This window comes from Caretta caretta, chromosome 5, assembly GCF_965140235.1.
Source record: "Caretta caretta isolate rCarCar2 chromosome 5, rCarCar1.hap1, whole genome shotgun sequence".
Classification (NCBI taxonomy): Eukaryota; Metazoa; Chordata; order Testudines; family Cheloniidae; genus Caretta; species Caretta caretta.
In genome coordinates, this window is record NC_134210.1 from 93720086 (window position 1) to 93740450 (window position 20365).

The window sequence follows — 20365 nt, forward strand, 5'->3', positions numbered from 1 at the left end:
GGTCATATAGCGTTCCACTTCTGTAAAATCCATCATGAGACTGATAAAAGCTTTCGTAAATCAGCAACTTTATCTGTACTTTGTTTGAAAGTCTCATTCTGCAACTTAAAATGATATGGCCCTTTGCCCTGTGTTCTTTGGAAAATTAGTGTATCAACAACATGCTCATGACACAGTGAAAAGAGCAGAACTTTAAATACCATATAAGTGTTTTGTTCTAGTCTAGGAGCTATATATAGCATTTTTCCAACCCCGTATAAATGTACTGTGCTAGAGTTATATTGTTAATTGACTAAGAACATTTATACAGAACCTACGTCTGATATTTGCTTCACTTTACATTGCTTAGCTTGCGAACAATAACATTTTCCAAAGTTAGGCATCTGTAACACCATCAAGTTACAAGATGATGATGTGGAAATCCTTGCCAGTTGTTTAAACTTTAGGATTACTGCAGTTGGCAATGAGTGAAAACTTTGTCAAAGAGGTGCATTTTACATCACTTCCTGAATGTAGCCAGGCCATAGCTTGACTACCAAAGGCAAGGCTCAGAATACCCTCACTCTAGCTCTGGGAAACATCACTTTTGGGGCAGTTAGCTAAGTGTTGCAGATGAGCGGGTCCAAGAGGGAGAAGTGGTCTCTGTAGCTTCTCTTATACAGAATTACTTTACTTTTCAAGGCTGGCAAAAAAGCAGCATTGGCTGAAAAGGAAGTTGAAGACTCGTTTTCCAACAGGAAAGAATTGCAGCAGCTGAAGAATGCCTCCGGGATCTCCATGAAAGAACTGTGGGAGCTGAAGATTAACCTTCGGAGGAGCATTGCACTGCAGGGATGGAGGGAATGCCATGCCCAAATCAGGTATGTGGGTTGGACTGACCCAGAGAGCCAGTCTAATTTAGTGAGACTGGGCCAGATGCTGAAAGGCAAACTCTGCTTGGATATCTTCTGTGGCAGTTTCAATGTCAGATCAATCTGGATTGAGGGAGTTGGATAGAGATTATGGTGGCTAGTGCCAGAGAACAGCTTGTTCTCTTATCTTGCTGAGATCACTGTGTGTAGGTTAGTCAAAGAGGAAACAGTTCTTTATTGTCACTGTACCTGAAACAAAAGTAGTACAATATATAATATGAGAAGACTAAAATATGTCAAGCTCTTCTGGCTGTACCTCACCACAGATATCTGTAAACCAAGTAACAACCAGGGCTGTGTAAAATCTGTCTGTGTGTGTGTGTCTCTGTGTGTGTATGTGTGTGAGAGAACATTCAAGCCTGTGTCCCTCTCCCATCAGGAACGTTACACCGACTGGGTCTTGTATTCCTAGATCAGTGAAAAAAGTGGATGATATAAGTGCACTTGTAAAATTGCCCAGTTCATTGCACTAAAGTAGAGAACGTAACAGCACATTAGGGGAAAAAAATCAGTATCTCATACATTAATATGGAGGATTTTCATTGGGTATAGGCATTGAGGTAATAGTGGTGATGTAGCTAAAATATTACAGCAACTCATGGCATTAATGGTATTTGGCACGGAGATTGGTAAAGGTGACCCCATAGCATATGTTTTCCTGATGAGATGACTGCCTCTGCAAACACAGAAAAATGCTATAAAGCCAGGCTTTGAATATTTAGTCAGCCATTTGAAATTTTAAAATAAATTGTTCACACTGAAAAAATTTCCTTTGGATTTTCAGCTTGCATACACGTAAAACAGGTTGTGCAGTGCACTCAGCTGAGCAGTAAAGTAACTGACCTTTTTTTCTCTGCACTTGAGCCAAATCTTCTGAATGTTCAACACTAGCATTATGAAAATAACTTATTTCCACAGTGGCAGAGGGACTGACTCCACTGCTTGATAGATGCACTAGCTTATGTTTCTCCGAAAAAATTGGTAAGAGAACTCTCATTTGTTAGCCTGGATCATGAGGGATTCGCATATGCCATGTATGTTGGATCACACAATTGGACTTGTGTTTTATTTTTTCCCTTGACACTTTATTCAGCACTGAAAAAATCAGATTCTCTGAAGGAAGAAATGCATGTTTGCTGGGGATGGAAGAAAGAGGGGATGGTAAGCATCATGCTGTGCAAAAGAAGAAAGGGGCACTTGGAAGCACAAAATCAGAGTTTCTTCATGTAATTCAGGCTTATAAAGGTTTTTTTATGTGATCATTGTAAATGAGCCCACTCTAGTGTATTAACTGGGCCTGTTCTTAAGAAAAAGGTGGCTGCAAAATTCAGAATTCTAAACTGGAAAGTATTCAGTTCAAAAATAGCCATTTAGTTGAATTTGGTAAAAATGAGCTTTGAAATTGCATATAATGAAATGGTGACATTTTAATGTGAAATTCACACATTGCTATTAACTGGCAGCCAGATTCTGGCCTGACATGAACCAGCCTGACATGAACCAATTCAATTAGATTTAGTGCTAATCAGGGCAGAATTTAACTCCATGTTTTTGAATGTACATGAATATGTCCCGGTGATTCTGATATTTATTATCTATCCTGCTCTGCAGTTGACAAATTCATTTCCACCCTTTTAGCTGGGTATAGGGAACATGAGCTGCCTTTTGAGCCTCCATTCTAGTAATACTCTGTAGTCCTAAAAAGAAAAGTCAGAGGTAGAAAGACATTTGTTGCCTGCTATTTGAAATCCCCCAAGTCATTGTTAGTATCTGCAACCATTAGCTATAGTTCAAAGATGCATGAAAATCTAATTTTCTCTCTTCATCATGAAAGACAATCTACTAAGGATGCAGGTAGCAGTTATGTGTTTCTTTTATGAGTTTGTGGAGAACAGCAGTTTGGACTTTGACTTCTACCTGTCACTGGTAATGTAGCTTTCTGTACAGAGCTAGGTGTAGTCTTCTCTTTAACTTTTTGACCTCTTAAAGATGTACAGTAGCTCTTACAACTGCATCAAATTCCTGATTTCCCAGACTTCTGGAGGTGTGGTTCAGCAAAGCACTTAGGATATGTTTGACTTTAAGCAGGATCTTATGTCCACCCTTATTCAGCAAAATACTTCAGTCCCATTGACTTTTTACATGTAAGCACACTGTTATGCTTATAAGAAGCACACAGGATCTTTTTCAGGGAAAAAGGCAATATGCGGCGTTTATTGAAAATACAACAGTTAGCATATGCATTCAATTACACAACACACACACAAGTCCTGCAGATGGACTTGTAGTTACCAGTCTGTCATAGCTTGAGACTGGTAACTAGTTATAGTTTATAGTTACCAGTCTGTCATAGCTTGAGTCAATCTAATGGCCAGATAGATTGGGCACGAGTGAGGAGCTGGGCTCTGTCAGTCACGATCCGATGCTCCAAGGCTTTGCAGGACTGAACCCAGAGTTCTATGGCAAAACACCCCAGCTTTATACTTGTAAATTTCCACTTTAGTCTATGGATTTTGCAATGTTATTCTGTAATCGTTAGTCCTTAAGTGGTGTTAATCTTGGGGTTTTCCGCGGTTATCTCTTATTTGTTGTCTCGCCTTTGGGCGTGTTTGCCTCACCTGTGAGGTTGTCAATGCTGCTAACTCATTTTAGCATCAAACACAATGGATATTTTCTGATTATTTCTTGCTGTCTCTCCAAGTCTCTTACGTCTTCTTGACCATCTGGACATTTGTGATAGCTTTCACACTCATCCTTAACCATGCACACATCCTTTACTCACACCAAACAATTTTACAAGAATTTCAGTCAGGATTACATTTTAGACAGGGTTATATGGTTAATAAAGGGATTACAAAGGAACCTCACAAAACTTCATTTGCAATGCAGATAAGAAACAAGACCTTATAGCAAATACTGTGATGAAAGCCTATCCTAAAATAAAAAGTGACCATAATCATCCATAAGGACTTTTCTGGTCTGTTCCTGCCTTAACATTAGTTCAGACACAGACAGCCTGTCTGATGCATTTCTACCAATGTCCCAGAGGGTCCTTCCATTGACTATTCAAAAAGGGAGGCTGGCAGGATGAAATCAAATCATACATTAATACATACTACATTATTATAACCATCAATCATTATAACCTCTAATACAAATATAAAATCCTACTCCTACAACATGCTTTACTGAATAGGGATGGACAGTGCTTAATTTGTAATGAAAGAGGTGCTGGGGCTCAAGTAATTGGGTGCCAGGGCTCCAGCAATTTTTTTTACATTCATAACTGGCGCGGCAGGTGCCAGGGCTATGAACTGCTAAACCTAGAAGTGCTGGGGCTCAGCCCTGGCAAGCCCTGGCACAAATTAAGCACTGGGGATGGAAAGAAGCACATGCTTAAATACCTAGCAGAATGGAGGCTCGAGAGGAGCATCCAATATTTAAAAAGTAAGAGGCAGTGGGACCAATCCTCCTCCTGAGGACGTGTGGGAAAGGAGCTCTGACGGCCAAAAGCAATTTGAAGTCAGCCTTCAGAGAGAGGGATGCTCAGGCAGCACACTTCAGCCTGCTGGGTTTCGATTCAAAGGTCAATTTTATTTTGAGAAAACTGTGCCATTAAGATGTTTTAGCTCCTCTGCAGCTTTTGAAAAATTTTGTTCAATGTTAGTGTTAGGGGGCTTATTCCTTCACCCACTTACTTCCCTGGTCCTTCTCGCATGAACAGAGAGCAACAATACCCGAAGTCCAAAGGTGCAAACAATTCGATGTTTATTGGGGTGAACTTCCAGCAAGCATGATTCCAGTTTCCTTCCTTAGTATCCTCCTTCCCAGCTCTGACACCACAGAGCCTTACACCTGTGTCCCTGTTCCCATTCCTACCCTTAGCCAAACATGATTCCAACTTCCTTACTCCCATTCCCTGTTCCCATTTCCCCCTTTAGCAAAACATGATTCCAATTTTCTTACCCCCATTCCCTGTTCCCATCTCACACACCCACATGCCCACCCCCACCCACACCCGGTCACTTCCTCATTGACTACAGATTATATAGTAAAACTTGAGTTCTGCTTAGCTATACCTTAACCAATCATTTTCCTGAAATTTAACTAACCAATCCTAACATATTGTAACATGATTATGTAACCAATTATATCCCACCACCTCAATTAGTTTACACCCAGCAAAATTAATTATACAGCAGACAGGAACAATCACAGAACCAGACAGAGATTATACAGACAAACAACAGCAAAGTGGGAACTATAATGACAAAACAATACAGAAGTGAGGATTTCACATCCCAGCTATTGATAAGTGAGTTCTTGCCAGACAGGATGCTATCAAACTAAGTTTCCTTTTACATTTTCTAGGCACTTCCCTTTCTCTGGAGGTGATAGGAATACAATCCTGTCCTGATAGTGCCTAACAGCCCAATAGCACCTTATTTCAATGTGACTAGTTTGGAATGTGAGGATGTGACCGTTCGCTTCCCAGCTTATGGCTGTCTCTGCTGCTTAGCCAAAGGCCTGAGCCTAAGCACAGGGCCACAAACTGTCACAGTAAGAGAAGGCCCTTACACCGGCAGACAGTGATTTCTTTCTTTTATACCTCTAGAACTAGCCAAGCGATAAGAATACACCTAAATTCTTAAAGTACAGGCCTTTGCAGACAGGCCTGAATATCTATATCCTAACAGTTAGAATGGGCAGTGGTCGGGGAATCTGGACTTCTCAGGGTTACCGGCTTTCTTGTTGACTTTCTTTTTGTAGAGCGAGCCGGGACAGACAAATGCCCACACTTCAGACTATGACCCAGGAGCCTGGGAGTCCCATCAGGTAAGGGAACAGAAGGCCTTCGTGACTGATTGGTATGTCTGGGGATTGAACTAGATACTCTGGTAGGTGTTTCTCGTCCCTCGTTTGAAAAATTAGTGAGTTTTCCACTGTAATAGAGGTCAAGAAAGTTTGTTTCAGACAGCGACAGGACATCACTGGCCATCTGCATTTTGCTTGCAGGATGGAGGCTTCTGGTTGTGCCTTTATTGCATGGTTGGCAGAAGTCAGGACAGGCGCTACTGTTAGGGTGAGCAAGAAGATGAGAGAGGATCTAAAGGTTTGGGACATGTTATTGTCAGAATATAATGGGCTATCTTGTGGCATGAAGAGTGCTTTTGGTTGCTAGATGCCTATTTGCAGGTCCACTCAGACATGGCAGGTGGCTTGGGATTTGGAGTGTACTTTCAAGGAGAGTGGTGTGTGCTCAGGGATGGAGGAATGGAACATGAAAGGCATTACCAAAGACCTCACGTTTCTGCAATATTGCTATATTCTAATGGCTGTCACTATTTGGGGTAGGATAAGCAGGTTTGCTTCTGGAGTGACAGCACAATAGTGGTACAGATTGCCTCATTAGCAGATTGTAAGTTATTTGTATTGCAGAGCCTGCAGGCGGATCAATATCAGGAACCAGTATCACAAACCAAAAAAGGATCCAACGTTGATGCTTCAAGCCATGTGATCAACATCCAAGGTTTCCTACTTGGACTGATGGAAAATTCTTTTGCACCACAGGTGTTCTGAACTAACACAGCAGGTATTTGCACCACAGGTGTTCAGAATTCCTGGATTTTAATATGTGTCAGGGCCTACCCCACATATGGCCTATCCCCAAATCACACATACTTCAGTTTGTGGTATAGTTAGTGCACCTTGGGGCTGGTGTCATTGACAATTGCAGGTTAATTAGCAGGCAATTCCTGCAGTGCACAGGCAGTAAGATTTCCCAATCCTTGTGCCAGATAGTTGTTGGTCATGTTTAAAGGGCCCCAGGGTAGATTCCAGGAAACCAGTTGTGACAGAATGTACCCCTGTATTCACACTTTACACACTATCGTAATAATCTTTGTACAAAGTATGCCTTGCAAGGTATCATCTGAAAACTCACATTTTATCAGGACAATAATGACCAGCAAATTATGTGTGGCAATATTGTATGTGAAGCTATAAAATTCCACTGTATGGTGCTATTAACACATATTCCAAACTGAGGTTGGCAAACAGGTCTGTCTCCAAAAAAGGGAATGTGTGCTCTGCTTAATTTGCATTTCATCAGTAAACACTGTAATGAAGCAGGGAGGGAAACAAAGGAAGCTCAGACAAGTGACGGGGGGGAAAGCTGCAGGGAATATCCTTTCCCGTAGATTTTTTGTCTCCTGTTATCCAGCTAGAAATGTTTTTCAAGAGGGGGACTGAAACTGTGAAAAAGAGGAACAAACACTTCAAGGCACCTCCCGCCTCTTTCTGCCCATTGATTCAATGCAACTGAAGGGACAAAGCAAGCAGCCATTGGATTGTGGAGGGTGAGAGGGTGGAGTGATAACCTAAGAAGTTTGGTCAGTAAGATTGCTGAAAGCATGCTGATTTCCTGTTTGTTCTAATAAGCAGAGGTGCTATCAAGATGAAATTGACCAGGTGTGGAAGGAACTGAACTGGGAGATTAGTAAGTATATTATCACAAAAGGGGTGCAGTGACTTCCCATTCAAGATCTAAGTACATCTCCATAGATGGATTGTCTGTTCAGAGAAGATGGAGCATATTTATCCGACATGGGGGTCAGACATTTTCTTGAAGGACCTATGACAAGGTGTAGAAGTTCAGGTTGACTGCTGTCATACCCCGGGTAGCTACCAGTGCAATGGGTGGGTTAAGAAAGGGGCTGCTTGGGCACTGGGCCCTGAGCACGACATTGCATGGTGTTGGGATATGCCTCCATATCTTGCGCAGTGTAGGGCTACCTTCATCTCCTCTCTCCTATTTACAGTGAGGATAAGGGTAATGGTTTGGGACTCTGTCTTCCTGCGAGGGTCAGGGCAGGCCTGGAGGCATAAAGGACATTGCCCTTATACCCATCATCCGAATCTCCAGCCATTGATGCCACACTGGAATGGCCCTGCTGTGTAGTTTGGGGAATGGTTTCATTTGGTTAATAGTTGAAAGTTTCAGCCTCTGTATTTAACCATTTACTCTGATGTGTGTGTTTCCTTGCTTCCATGGCTGCATCAGTAAACATCAAACCATGCTGAATAGTGATGGGCTTAAGTGCTTTGCTGGATCATGACCTTAAAAGAGTGGTTTTTGGATTGTAGATCAGGGACAACCGCTTGTGCAGAGAACCCTTCCTGATGGTCAGCAGAATGTAATATTTGAGAATCAAGAAAGAGTGGGAGATAGGAGCCAAGGAAAGTCCATGAGAAGACTTTTCTTTTATGAAGCAGTTAAAAGAATTAATCCTCTTCTCTAGTGCTTTTCCTCATCCAGTCAGTTTCAGGGGGTCTTAATAACAGTTGTCAGTTAATTAACTGACACATTTTTGTTTATAAATTTGTGTGTGTGGAGGGGTGTTTCTATTTATGTCTATGTTCGTTCTATACACAGTATATAACTGTGTGTGTGCAGGGAATATTTGGCATACTTATGATCTAGTTATTGTACCTAAATGACCTTGCTTTGAATATGGTATGAATGTATTCCAACCCCAGGTTAAATTAAATAATACCATAGTTTTGGAAAAGGAATTGAGTTCCATGAGATCTTCTTTATCAGTGTTTCCCATCTGGCTTGCTGTTACAAGCATTTAATCCTGTGTTTGCTGCCAATGTTTCCCAGAAAGCATGATAATTGCTTGGAATTTGTATGAACAGTTCCAGTCTGGTGCACAATTAGGGATGCACTATAAAATTTTCATTGCTCGATTTAGTTGAAATTATAAGATGGATGGAGAACAATAATGACCATAGTTGTAGCCTATAAAAATGACTACTAGAAATTTGTGTGAGAGAGAACTTAATGTTGGCTGCTGCTGCTTCTTCTTCTTCTTTTTTTTTTACTCCAACCCCCCCCCCCCCCATAGTAATAGATTTTTTTTTTTTAACTCAGGTTGGCATTTTGTGACTTTCATGCCCCTTTTTCCTCCCCTGGAGTTTGTACATCTGAATCTGGATGCTTGTGTGTGTGTCCACTGGAGGAGAGGGGAAGGAATTTTGAGCCTATGAAAACGTGGAACCTCTCTTTTACCCCTTTCAAAAAATGGTTCATGGTCTCATTTTGTTGACCCATGCACCAGTGGCCCAGAGAGGCATATGTTCAGTAATGACTGGCATCAATATCCTATAAAGACTGGCAGATTAATCAATGGGAAATTCCTTGCACATGAGTGGCAGATCTGTCTTTCTAACGAACCACATGTGTTTCTTGCCACAGAGAGGACTGATACTCCCGCTTCTTCTCTTATTTGCTTCCTTAACCTCTATGGTTTCACAAAATTGAATGGGATTAAGACACATTTGCCACTAAAGTGAAAAGGAATTGTAATATTAATACCATACAACTTGGAGAATTTCCAGTTTTCTAATGAACTTACTTGTTTTTAATTTACAGGCAAAATTGCCACCTTGCTGGTGGATTTGGGCATGCACAGAGCTTTAATGGTTGAGCAAAAGTGTATTGAAAATTTCACCTGCCTTTTGGAAGGAGTAGTGTGTGCTTCCCCTAGCAGCTGCTGATATGTGAATAGGGATGCTGGAGTATGGAAGGGGTTCCAGACATTGCATTTAGTGTGAGGAGTGCTGTGTGACACCCTAGATAACCCCACAGTCTAATAATTAAGGGAGCTCTATGCTGGTCTTGTGTTTGACTCGTGTATGGGGGTGCCTGTGGCTTGGGATGGGGCAGGCTCCCTCTACCCATTCCTTCTCAAAACCCAGTCCAGTACACCCATGCAGGAGCAGCCCAAATTGGTCCTGTATATGTGAAACCACTCTGGTATCTGCAAGTGCGAACAAAACTTCAGAGCCAGAAAGTAGATACAAACATGATCAATACAGACAAGTGAAAGTAAGTCAGCCTGCTGTTGCAGCCGCAGTGGTGATAAGACTTGGGATTCCTGCTGCACCCTGTGCCAGTGTTAAGCCTTTTGTGTTTCTTTCTCTGTAATGTAAAAGAATGAGGTTTGTTTTCATGTGGTTACATGCAAGATACTGATTTGGTGCTCATTATGTAAATAATTTACCCATTAAACTACAATAATAAAGATCTGTCTTTTGGGCAATAAGGGGTATATATTTTACATTTCTTCTGAGTGCTAAATGAGTGTACAATATGCTCCTAAGGAAGTTATTAAACTAAGTAATTGAATAAAGCTGGTGCTCTTTTACAGTCAACAAAAGTTAATGTTTGTTACCTAATGCATATTTCCATTGATAACAGTCTCTCCTAACATGAATAATGTTATCAAAGGATCTTTCCTTATTCAAAGGATTTTGAAAATATCTATCCATTAAGTGTAACCTTTCCCTTGAAAGAGTAATAAATAAATCAACTCTTTGTCTGGACACCTGCACATTCACTTTATCTGAAGAATCAGTTTGTGCTGATGGTTTTCAACTGGGCTAAGTAGGGGAGAGGTTGAGACTTGGGAAATGCAGGGCTAAATATTTGTATTATTGGTCATCCTAGACGTTCAGCGTATATTTTCCCCTGTATGTGCAAAAGCAAGGATGATGGGGCTTTCACTGATGGGCTTTATAACTTTTTCTAAATTTATTTTAATGAGACATACAGAAGTGACAACCCTGAAGACTGAGGGCCAGATTCTGGGCCCTGGGTCCATCCTTTTGTGCCTCTCTGTCGATATCTTCAGATAGACAGTAGGGGAGAAATACTATACAGCCAAGAGCTGGCTCTATAACCCCTCCATTCTTCCCATCAGGCACAGGGGACATTCTTGAGCTGTCCAGGAAATAAGGGGTAGAGCTGGAGTGTGCTGGAGTCATCTTTCTGTTGTATTCTAGCAATTGTGGCTCATCCAGACCCAGCAATCTAGCCCTGAATTCCTTTATCTACACAACCAGTAGAGCAGTGCAGACTTCATCACAAGGCCCCATCAATGGACCTTCTGAAACATGACCTAAATGGGTGTAATAGAATGCTAAATTGTGTTATACCATTCAGCCAGTATGTGGCGCTGTGTGTAACATACCTTATTTAAGCTAACCTTACTCATACTTGGCAAAGCATTAATAATCTTATGGAAGACACATCCCTGGTGTATCATTCTGAGAAGGAAGCTCCGCAGCCAGTCCATATCTAATACAGAAGCCTGACCTGCTAGTAGCAGCCCTGCAACCTACTGTGTACAAGGAGTATATGACCATGGATGATGTCTAGGGGTCAGAGAATAGGTCTTACTCTATGCCTGGAGTTTATGGCCTTTTTCTTAGGGTTGCTAGTGACAATACCAAGCAGTGCCAATTCTGGAGGAAGTTTTGGGGCTTTGGTAAGCCTGAGTAAGGAGTGCAGAACACGCTCTGAAAGGAGTTGGATGGTTTTAATAACCAAAACGATTTAGGAATATAATTCTATATTACCCCTCACTATAAGTGTATAAGTTATCACAGGGGATGGCAAAGGAGTGTTTACACTTGGCGAGTAACATAATTAATGGCAAATTCAACTTGAAATTAGAAAACATTATGTGATGGTTAGGATAACAGGGAGTGGAAGAGTTTGCCTGTTGATATTGTTACGGCATCAACTCCATGGATTTGGCCTTGATAATCTTACATTTACATGAGCTTTTCATCAGGATAAGGATACCAAAACATTTTACAAACTTTATAAACTGATACACAGAGTGTGCACAGAGATAATTCCATCCACCACTGAAAGGCAATGACTTGGAAAATGGAGGGAAATGTGGTAAATCTGTAATAGCACACAACAACACCACACAGTATTTTAGAACAGGATGTTAATAATCTCTTTTCCAAGTTAAGTTGTAGCTAAAGAGAATGTAATTCATTTACAAGTAATTTAATGACCGTTTCTTCTTGGAAAAGCACTGTAAGAAATTTAATGCCCTGCAGAGCAAATGAGACCTGAGTGTTTAAGCTCTCTTCCAAGGACAACACAGAGAGAACTTCCTATCATCTGTCAGAAGATAAAGGGCTGATTGGATGCTACTGGACTTGACCCTTTGGTACCAGAAAGGCAGGGGTGGGAGGAAGAGGAGGAGCTACAGAGCTGGGCAAGGTGAGAGGGTTTTCTTAAGTGATGCAGTGTGGTGGAATTTGCTCCATCTGGCCCACGTACAATGTGCTAGAAACTGAATCTATGCATTGGTTTTGAATATATAGTGTTAGGGCTGGATTCTCTGGTTTGCTAAGGGCACTGTGTGCCACATACGCAGTGCAAAGGGGCTTTAAAATAGCTGGAGATGGCCGGTGGAAAGGGGCATTCTGTGGGCAGGGTTTGGGTAGAAGTGAATGTGGTGAAATAAGCCTGACTCTCCATTGACATATAGTCCATGATGGATATTACACCAAAGGTACAGGCTGGAGTCAGCTTCTGCTGCTTTAACTTCCACTGGGGACAGATGATTTAGGATGGGGGAGCAGCAGTTGGCCCTCTGCAGCTGCCATTCTCTGCTATGTCTGAGAATTACTTGAAGGTAGTGGAGAATTGGTGTCTTAATCTGAACAGGGGTTTGGGGCCACTCAGTGGATTGATTCAACTCTGATGGTAGTTAAAACTGAATGGCAGAGTGGTTAACTAAATAAAATCATGTTACAAAGCTGCAGTAAGATACACCTAGCACCCTAGGGTCTTGTTATTTAAATTGTTTGTTAGGAAAAGTTGTCTCTTTTGCCAATCATATATGGGGTATGTTCATGCATCTCACTTTAGTATTGCTGGGGAATTACCTACTCCAGTTCCAGAAGCTGGAATAAGGAAGACCAGTTTTTGTAAATTGCTGGACTTTGCACTAAAAATGTCCCCTTTTCAGTTAACATTGGTCTCTCTTAAAGCTAGACGTTCTAGAGAATAAACTGTCTTTCTGGTTTGTGTTCAATCACTTCCCACTTTTAAAATGACAATAATTTATCCACTCCCAATTATCAGAGAGAAGACCCTAAAACTCTTTTTCATTTGGTAATTGTCCAGGAAGCCCGTAGTATTGTATAAATATGTGGCACATTGAATATACTGGCTATTTAGAGCAATAAAAAAGTTGGTCCCTATGTAGCTCCTTCAAACATATACGTGTGTACCCAAGTAAGTGCACATGCAAAACGTTCAATTGGGTGCACAATGCCGGTACCTGCACGTACAAACAGCTATTTGTGCATGTTATTAGCTGGATGATTAATCCAACGGGATATATTGTGCTGGCTCACTGCTGCATGGGCTGCAGTTCTGTGTTAGTGTAATACCATTAAAATCAATAACATTACACTGGGGCAAACCTAGAGGAATGCGGGGATCATTCAGGCCCTTTGCACACTTTCATGTGTGAGCAAATTTTGTGGGTGCGGTTTAATGTGTATTTTCACAGAAACATTTCTGGATGCAGATGTTTTCCCTGTAGAAACAGCTACAAGTAAAGAATTTTTTTTAAACTTTTTTTCTTTAGCCAGTGGCTTATTTTATGTTATTTCATTTTCCCCCAGGCTATTAAAAAGGAAGAATAGAAGTGGGTTTAAATACAGGCATATTTTATATTGTTTTATATGTAAACTCCTTAATGTGTATGAGGAAAATCAAAGAGATTAAGAAGTATTAGAGGTCAGTGTTGTTTAACCCACTTTAAATTAGTTTGATCCTTTGGAAAAATGTTGATGACAAGCATCAGATCAACTGAGGCAGTTCTTTTGATGTTGAAGCCTCCTTATAGGCTTTTAGGATAAAGGCAAATTCACTGGTTTCCTACTTCGGTGTAATCCTGAGCTAGTCATACTTGAACTTTTGTGTTACAAGAAAATGTAATAAAGAATTTAAAGCGAGATCCTTATTCTGAAATTCATGGATACTTTGCTTAAAAGTATATTGACATAATATTCCATCATTGTGTTTCAGTAGAACTTCAGCCCTTGATGTATAGGATGGGCATGAAGGAAGACGGGATTTATTGAAATGTGTGGGGCAAACAGTGCAGTCTTCATATTAAAGTTAGCCCAGTTCTACGCTAGAAACCTGTGCTGGTACAACAATGATAATGAGGGTTGTGACAAACCCCATAGTGCAGACGCAGTTACACTGGCATAAAAGTATTGTTGCTAGCAGAGCTTATTTTGTTCACCTAGCTGGTATAAGCTATACCAACAAAAACATACTTTTGCCAGTATAACCTGCCTTTACGCTAAGAGGATTTGCTACTATATCTGCTATAGAGGAAGAGTGGTCCAGTGGTTAAGGGCTAGCATAGGATTTGGGAGACTCTGATTCAAATCTATTCTGTCACAGACTTCCTGTGTCACCATCGGCAAGTCATTTAGCTTTTTTTGTGCCTCAGTTGCCCATCTGTAAAACGGGGACAATGCCTACCTCACAGGGGCATTGAGGATAAATACATTAGAGATTGTAAAGTGCTTTGAGAACTACTGAAGAAAAGCACTATAGAAGAGTGAGCTATGATTATACAGGTGGAGCTGTATCAGCAAACCTTTCCTAGAGTAAACTGGGTATTAATCAACTTCCTTTAACTGTCTCTGCTATGTAGTAGCACAACAGAGTTTAATTCTCAGCACTGCTCCGTACACAATACCACTTGCAATCATACTGCATTTTCTTTTAGTGTTTTTCCATCATCTAGCAATATCAGTCCCTCGAAGTACTAGACAAAATACTAGACAATAATTAGGAGTAGCGAAAGGGAGTGATAAAAGAGCCATATTAACCGATGGACACTAAGGATTAGGGTACCACAGTTTGGGGAAGGTTTCAGAGTAACAGCCGTGTTAGTCTGTATTCGCAAAAAGAAAAGGAGTACTTGTGGCACCTTAGAGACTAACCAATTTATTTGAGCATGAGCTTTCGTGAGCTACAGCTCACTTCATCAGATGCATACCGTGGAAACTGCAGCAGACTTTATATATACACAGAGAATATGAAACAATATCTCCTCCCACCCCACTGTCCTGCTGGTAATAGCTTATCTAAAGTGATCATCAGGTGGGCCATTTCCAGCACAAATCCAGGTTTTCTCACCCTCCACCCCCCCACACAAATTCACTCTCCTGCTGGTGCTAGCCCATCCAAAGTGACAACTCTTTACATAATCAAGTCGGGCTATTTCCTGCATAAATCCAGGTTCTCTCACATCCCCCCCACCCCCATACACACACAAACTCACTCTCCTGCTGGTAATAGCTCATCTAAACTGACCACTCTCCAAGTTTAAATCCAAGTTAAACCAGAACATCTGGGGGGGGGGTAGGAAAAAACAAGAGGAAACAGGCTACCTTGCATAATGACTTAGCCACTCCCAGTCTCTATTTAAGCCTAAATTAATAGTATCCAATTTGCAAATGAATTCCAATTCAGCAGTTTCTCGCTGGAGTCTGGATTTGAAGTTTTTTTGTTTTAAGATAGCGACCTTCATGTCTGTGATTGCGTGACCAGAGAGATTGAAGTGTTCTCCGACTGGTTTATGAATGTTATAATTCTTGACATCTGATTTGTGTCCATTTATTCTTTTACGTAGAGACTGTCCAGTTTGACCAATGTACATGGCAGAGGGGCATTGCTGGCACATGATGGCATATATCACATTGGTGGATGTGCAGGTGAACGAGCCTCTGATAGTGTGGCTGATGTTATTAGGCCCTGTGATGGTGTCCCCTGAATAGATATGTGGGCACAATTGGCAACGGGCTTTGTTGCAAGGATAAGTTCCTGGGTTAGTGGTTCTGTTGTGTGGTATGTGGTTGTTGGTGAGTATTTGCTTCAGGTTGCGGGGCTGTCTGTAGGCAAGGACTGGCCTGTCTCCCAAGACTTGTGAGAGTGTTGGGTCATCCTTTAGGATAGGTTGTAGATCCTTAATAATGCGTTGGAGGGGTTTTAGTTGGGGGCTGAAGGTGACCGCTAGTGGCGTTCTGTTATTTTCTTTGTTAGGCCTGTCCTGTAGTAGGTAACTTCTGGGAACTCTTCTGGCTCTATCAATCTGTTTCTTTACTTCTGCAGGTGGGTATTGTAGTTGTAAGAAAGCTTGACAGAGATCTTGTAGGTGTTTGTCTCTGTCTGAGGGGTTGGAGCAAATGCGGTTGTATCGCAGAGCTTGGCTGTAGACGATGGATCGTGTGGTGTGGTCAGGGTGAAAGCTGGAGGCATGCAGGTAGGAATAGCGGTCAGTAGGTTTCCGGTATAGGGTGGTGTTTATGTGGCCATTGTTTATTAGCACTGTAGTGTCCAGGAAGTGGATCTCTTGTGTGGACTGGACCAGGCTGAGGTTGGTGGTGGGATGGAAATTGTTGAAATCATGGTGGAGTTCCTCAAGGGCTTCTTTTCCATGGGTCCAGATGATGAAGATGTCATCAATATAGCGCAAGTAGAGTAGGGGCTTTAGGGGACGAGAGCTGAGGAAGCGTTGTTCTAAATCAGCCATAAAAATGTTGGCATACTGTGGGGCCATGCGGGTACCCATAGCAGTGCCGCTGATCTGAAGGTATACATTGTCCCCAAATGTGAAATAGTTATGGGTAAGGACAAAGTCACAAATTTCAGCCACCAGGTTAGCCGTGACATTATCGGGGATAGTGTTATTGACGGCTTGTAGTCCATCTTTGTGTGGAATGTTGGTGTAGAGGGCTTCTACATCCATAGTAGCCAGGATGGTGTTATCAGGAAGATCACCGATGGATTGAAGTTTCCTCAGGAAGTCAGTGGTGTCTCGAAGGTAGCTGGGAGTGCTGGTAGCGTAGGGCCTGAGGAGGGAGTCTACATAGCCAGACAATCCTGCTGTCAGGGTGTCAATGCCTGAGATGATGGGGCGCCCAGGATTTCCAGGTTTATGGATCTTGGGTAGCAGATAGAATATCCCAGGTCGGGGTTCCAGGGGTGTGTCTGTGCGGATTTGATCTTGTGCTTTTTCAGGAAGTTTCTTGAGCAAATGCTGTAGTTGCTTTTGGTAACTCTCAGTGGGATCATAGGGTAATGGCTTGTAGAAACTCGTGTTGGAGAGCTGCCGAGCAGCCTCTTGTTCATATTCCGACCTATTCATGATGACAACAGCACCTCCTTTGTCAGCCTTTTTGATTATGATGTCAGAGTTGTTTCTGAGGCTGTGGATGGCATTGCGTTCCGCATGGCTGAGGTTATGGGGCAAGTGATGCTGCTTTTCCACAATTTCAGCCCGTGCACGTCGGCGGAAGCACTCTATGTAGAAGTCCAGTCTGCTGTTTCGACCTTCAGGAGGAGTCCATCTAGAATCCCTCTTTCTGTAGTGTTGGTAGGGAGACCTCTGTGGATTAGTATGTTGTTCAGAGTTATTTTGGAAATATTCCTTGAGTCGGAGACGTCGAAAATAGGATTCTAGGTCACCACAGAACTGTATCATGTTCGTGGGGGTGGAGGGGCAGAAGGAGAGGCCCCGAGATAGAACAGCTGCTTCTGCTGGGCTGAGAGTATAGTTGGATAGGTTAACAATATTGCTAGGTGGGTTGAGGGAACCATTGCTGTGGCCCCTTGTAGCATGTAGTAGTTTAGAAAGTTTAGTGTCCTTTTTCTTTTGTAGAGAAGCAAAGTGTGCGTTGTAAATGGCTTGTCTAGTTTTAGTAAAATCCAGCCACGAGGAAGTTTGTGTGGAAGGTTGGTTTTTTATGAGAGTATCCATTTTTGAGAGCTCATTTTTAATCTTTCCCTGTTTGCTGTAGAGGATCTTGATCAGGTGATTCCGCAGTTTCTTTGAGAGCGTGTGGCACAAGCTGTCAGCATAGTCTGTGTGGTATGTAGATTGTAATGGATTTTTTACCTTCAGTCCTTTTGGTACGATGTCCATCTGTTTGCATTTGGAAAGGAAGATGATGTCTGTCTGTATCTGTACAAGTTTTTTCATGCAGTTGATAGATTTCCACTCCATACGGCTAAATGCAGTGCCTTGCATAATGACAGGTTTCAGAGTAACAGCCGTGTTAGTCTGTATTCGCAAAAAGAAAAGGAGTACTTGTGGCACCTTAGAGACTAACCAATTTATTTGAGCATGAGCTTTCGTGAGCTACAGCTCACTTCATCAGATGCATACCGTGGAAACTGCAGCAGACTTTATATATACACAGAGAATATGAAACAATATCTCCTCCCACCCCACTGTCCTGCTGGTAATAGCTTATCTAAAGTGATCATCAGGTGGGCCATTTCCAGCACAAATCCAGGTTTTCTCACCCTCCACCCCCCCACACAAATTCACTCTCCTGCTGGTGCTAGCCCATCCAAAGTGACAACTCTTTACATAATCAAGTCGGGCTATTTCCTGCATAAATTTCATCTGTGCGTGGCATTGGATAGTTGTCTGGGCGAGTTACAGCCTGTGCGTGGCATTGGATAGTTGTCTGGGCGAGTTACAGCATTTAGCTTACGGTAGTCCACGCAAAAACGTATTTCCCCATCTGGTTTGGGAACTAGAACCACTGGAGATGCCCATGCACTTTCAGAGGGGCGGATTACCCCCATCTGTAACATATCCTGGATCTCCCGTTCTATAGCAGTTTTAGCTTGAGGAGACACCCGGTAAGGTTGGACCCTAATTGGGTGAGCATTACCTGTGTCAATGGAGTGGTATGCCCGTTCAGTCAGTCCTGGGGTGGCTGAGAACGTTGGCGCGTAGCTAGTGCACAGCTCCTAGATCTGCTGTCGCTGCATACGCCCAAGGGTCATGGAGAGGTTCACCTCTTCCACACCACCAGCACATTTCCCTTCGTAGTAAACACCTTCAGGCCACTCAGCGTCGTCTCCTCCCTGGGCTGTAAACTGACAAACCTTTAATTCTCTGGAATAAAAGGGCTTTAGAGAATTAATATGGTACACCTTAGGCTTTCGGTTGGAGGTGGGGAATGCTATGAGATAATTAACAGCTCCCAGGCACTCCTGGACCGTGAATGGCCCTTCCCACGATGCTTCCATTTTATGGGCCTGGAGCGCCTTTAAGACCATGACCTGGTCTCCTACTTTGAAGGAACGCTCTCTGGCATGTTTATCATACCAGGCTTTTTGCTCTTTTTGAGCATCCTGTAAGTTTTCTCTAGCAAGGGCTAAAGAGGTTCGGAGGGTGTTTTGTAGGTTGGTTACGAAGTCCAGAATGTTAGTTCCTGGAGAAGGTGTAAATCCCTCCCATTGCTGCTTCACCAACTGCAATGGCCCCTTAACCTCACGGCCATATACAAGTTCAAATGGGGAAAACCCTAAACTGGGATGTGGTACAGCTCTGTAGGCAAAGAGCAACTGCTGCAACACTAGGTCCCAATCATTGGAGTGCTCATTTACAAATTTACGTATCATGGCCCCCAAAGTTCCATTAAACTTCTCCACCATGCCATTTGTTTGATGGTGGTAAGGAGTGGCAACCAAGTGATTTACCCCATGAGCTTCCCAAAGGTTTTTCATAGTTCCTGCCAGGAAATTAGTCCCTGCATCTGTGAGGATGTCGGAGGGCCAACCTACCCTGGCAAAAATGTCTGCTAGTGCCTGGCACACACTTATAGCCCTGGTGTTGCTCAGAGCTACTGCTTCCGGCCATCGGGTGGCAAAATCCATGAAAGTCAGTATGTACTGCTTTCCTCTGGGTGTCTTTTTCGGAAAAGGACCCAGAATATCCACAGCTACTCGCTGAAATGGAACTTCAATGATGGGGAGTGGCTGGAGAGGGGCTTTGACCTGGTCTTGGGGTTTTCCCACTCTTTGGCACACCTCACAAGACTGGACATAGGTAGAAACATCCTTGCCCATTCCCTCCCAGTGGAATGACCCCCCCAAACGGTCTTTGGTCCTGTTCACCCCAGCATGGCCACTAGGGTGATCATGGGCTAAGCTCAAGAGCTTGGCCCGGTATTTAGTTGGAACTACCAACTGTCTCTGAGGATGCCAGTCTTCCTGGTGTCCACCAGAAAGAGTTTCCTTGTATAAAAGTCCTCTTTCTACAACAAACCTGGATCGATTAGAAGAGCTGAGAGGCGGTGGGTTGCTCCGTGCCGCCGTCCAAGCTCTCTGGAGGCTTTCATCTGCTTCCTGTTCGGTCTGGAACTGTTCCCTTGATGCTGGAGACATCAGTTCCTCATGGGATTGTGGACCTAGGCTTGGTCCCTCTGGAAGCGATATAGGGGATGGAGCTGTTTCTGTTGACTGTGAACCGCTCTCCGCTGGTGCACTATGTTGGGATTCAGGCTCCGGCTGAGCCTCTTGGGTCGGGTTATCGGCTGCTGCCAGTTCAGGTTCGGTGGGGCCCTCTGGTGTTGAGGTTGCAAGTACTGGATTCAGTGCTGACACGGGGTCTGGTGTTGGTTGTTCGGCTGGTTCCGGTTCTGGGACTGGTTCCGTCTGGGTCTCTGGGACTGGATCCACTACTGCTGTTGCAGACATTGGCCTGGGGTCCGGGTCCATCACCTCTGACTGGGTCCTGATAGAAGTT

General features: G+C 42.9%; 1 long non-coding RNA gene across 5 annotated transcripts in view; it reads left to right on the forward strand.

Moving 5' to 3' along the window:
- The first annotated feature begins 206 nt into the window (after positions 1-206).
- The window catches only part of LOC142072175 (uncharacterized), a 99821-nt gene continuing 79662 nt past the window's right edge, over positions 207-20365 (forward strand). For 4 of the 5 annotated variants that reach the window (XR_012668560.1, XR_012668559.1, XR_012668558.1 and 1 more), the window contains exon 1: positions 207-860. This is a non-coding gene — a long non-coding RNA (uncharacterized LOC142072175). Of the gene's footprint in view, positions 861-7083; positions 7411-20365 lie in introns of those variants that run through there. The other variant, XR_012668561.1, reaches the window with a different exon arrangement.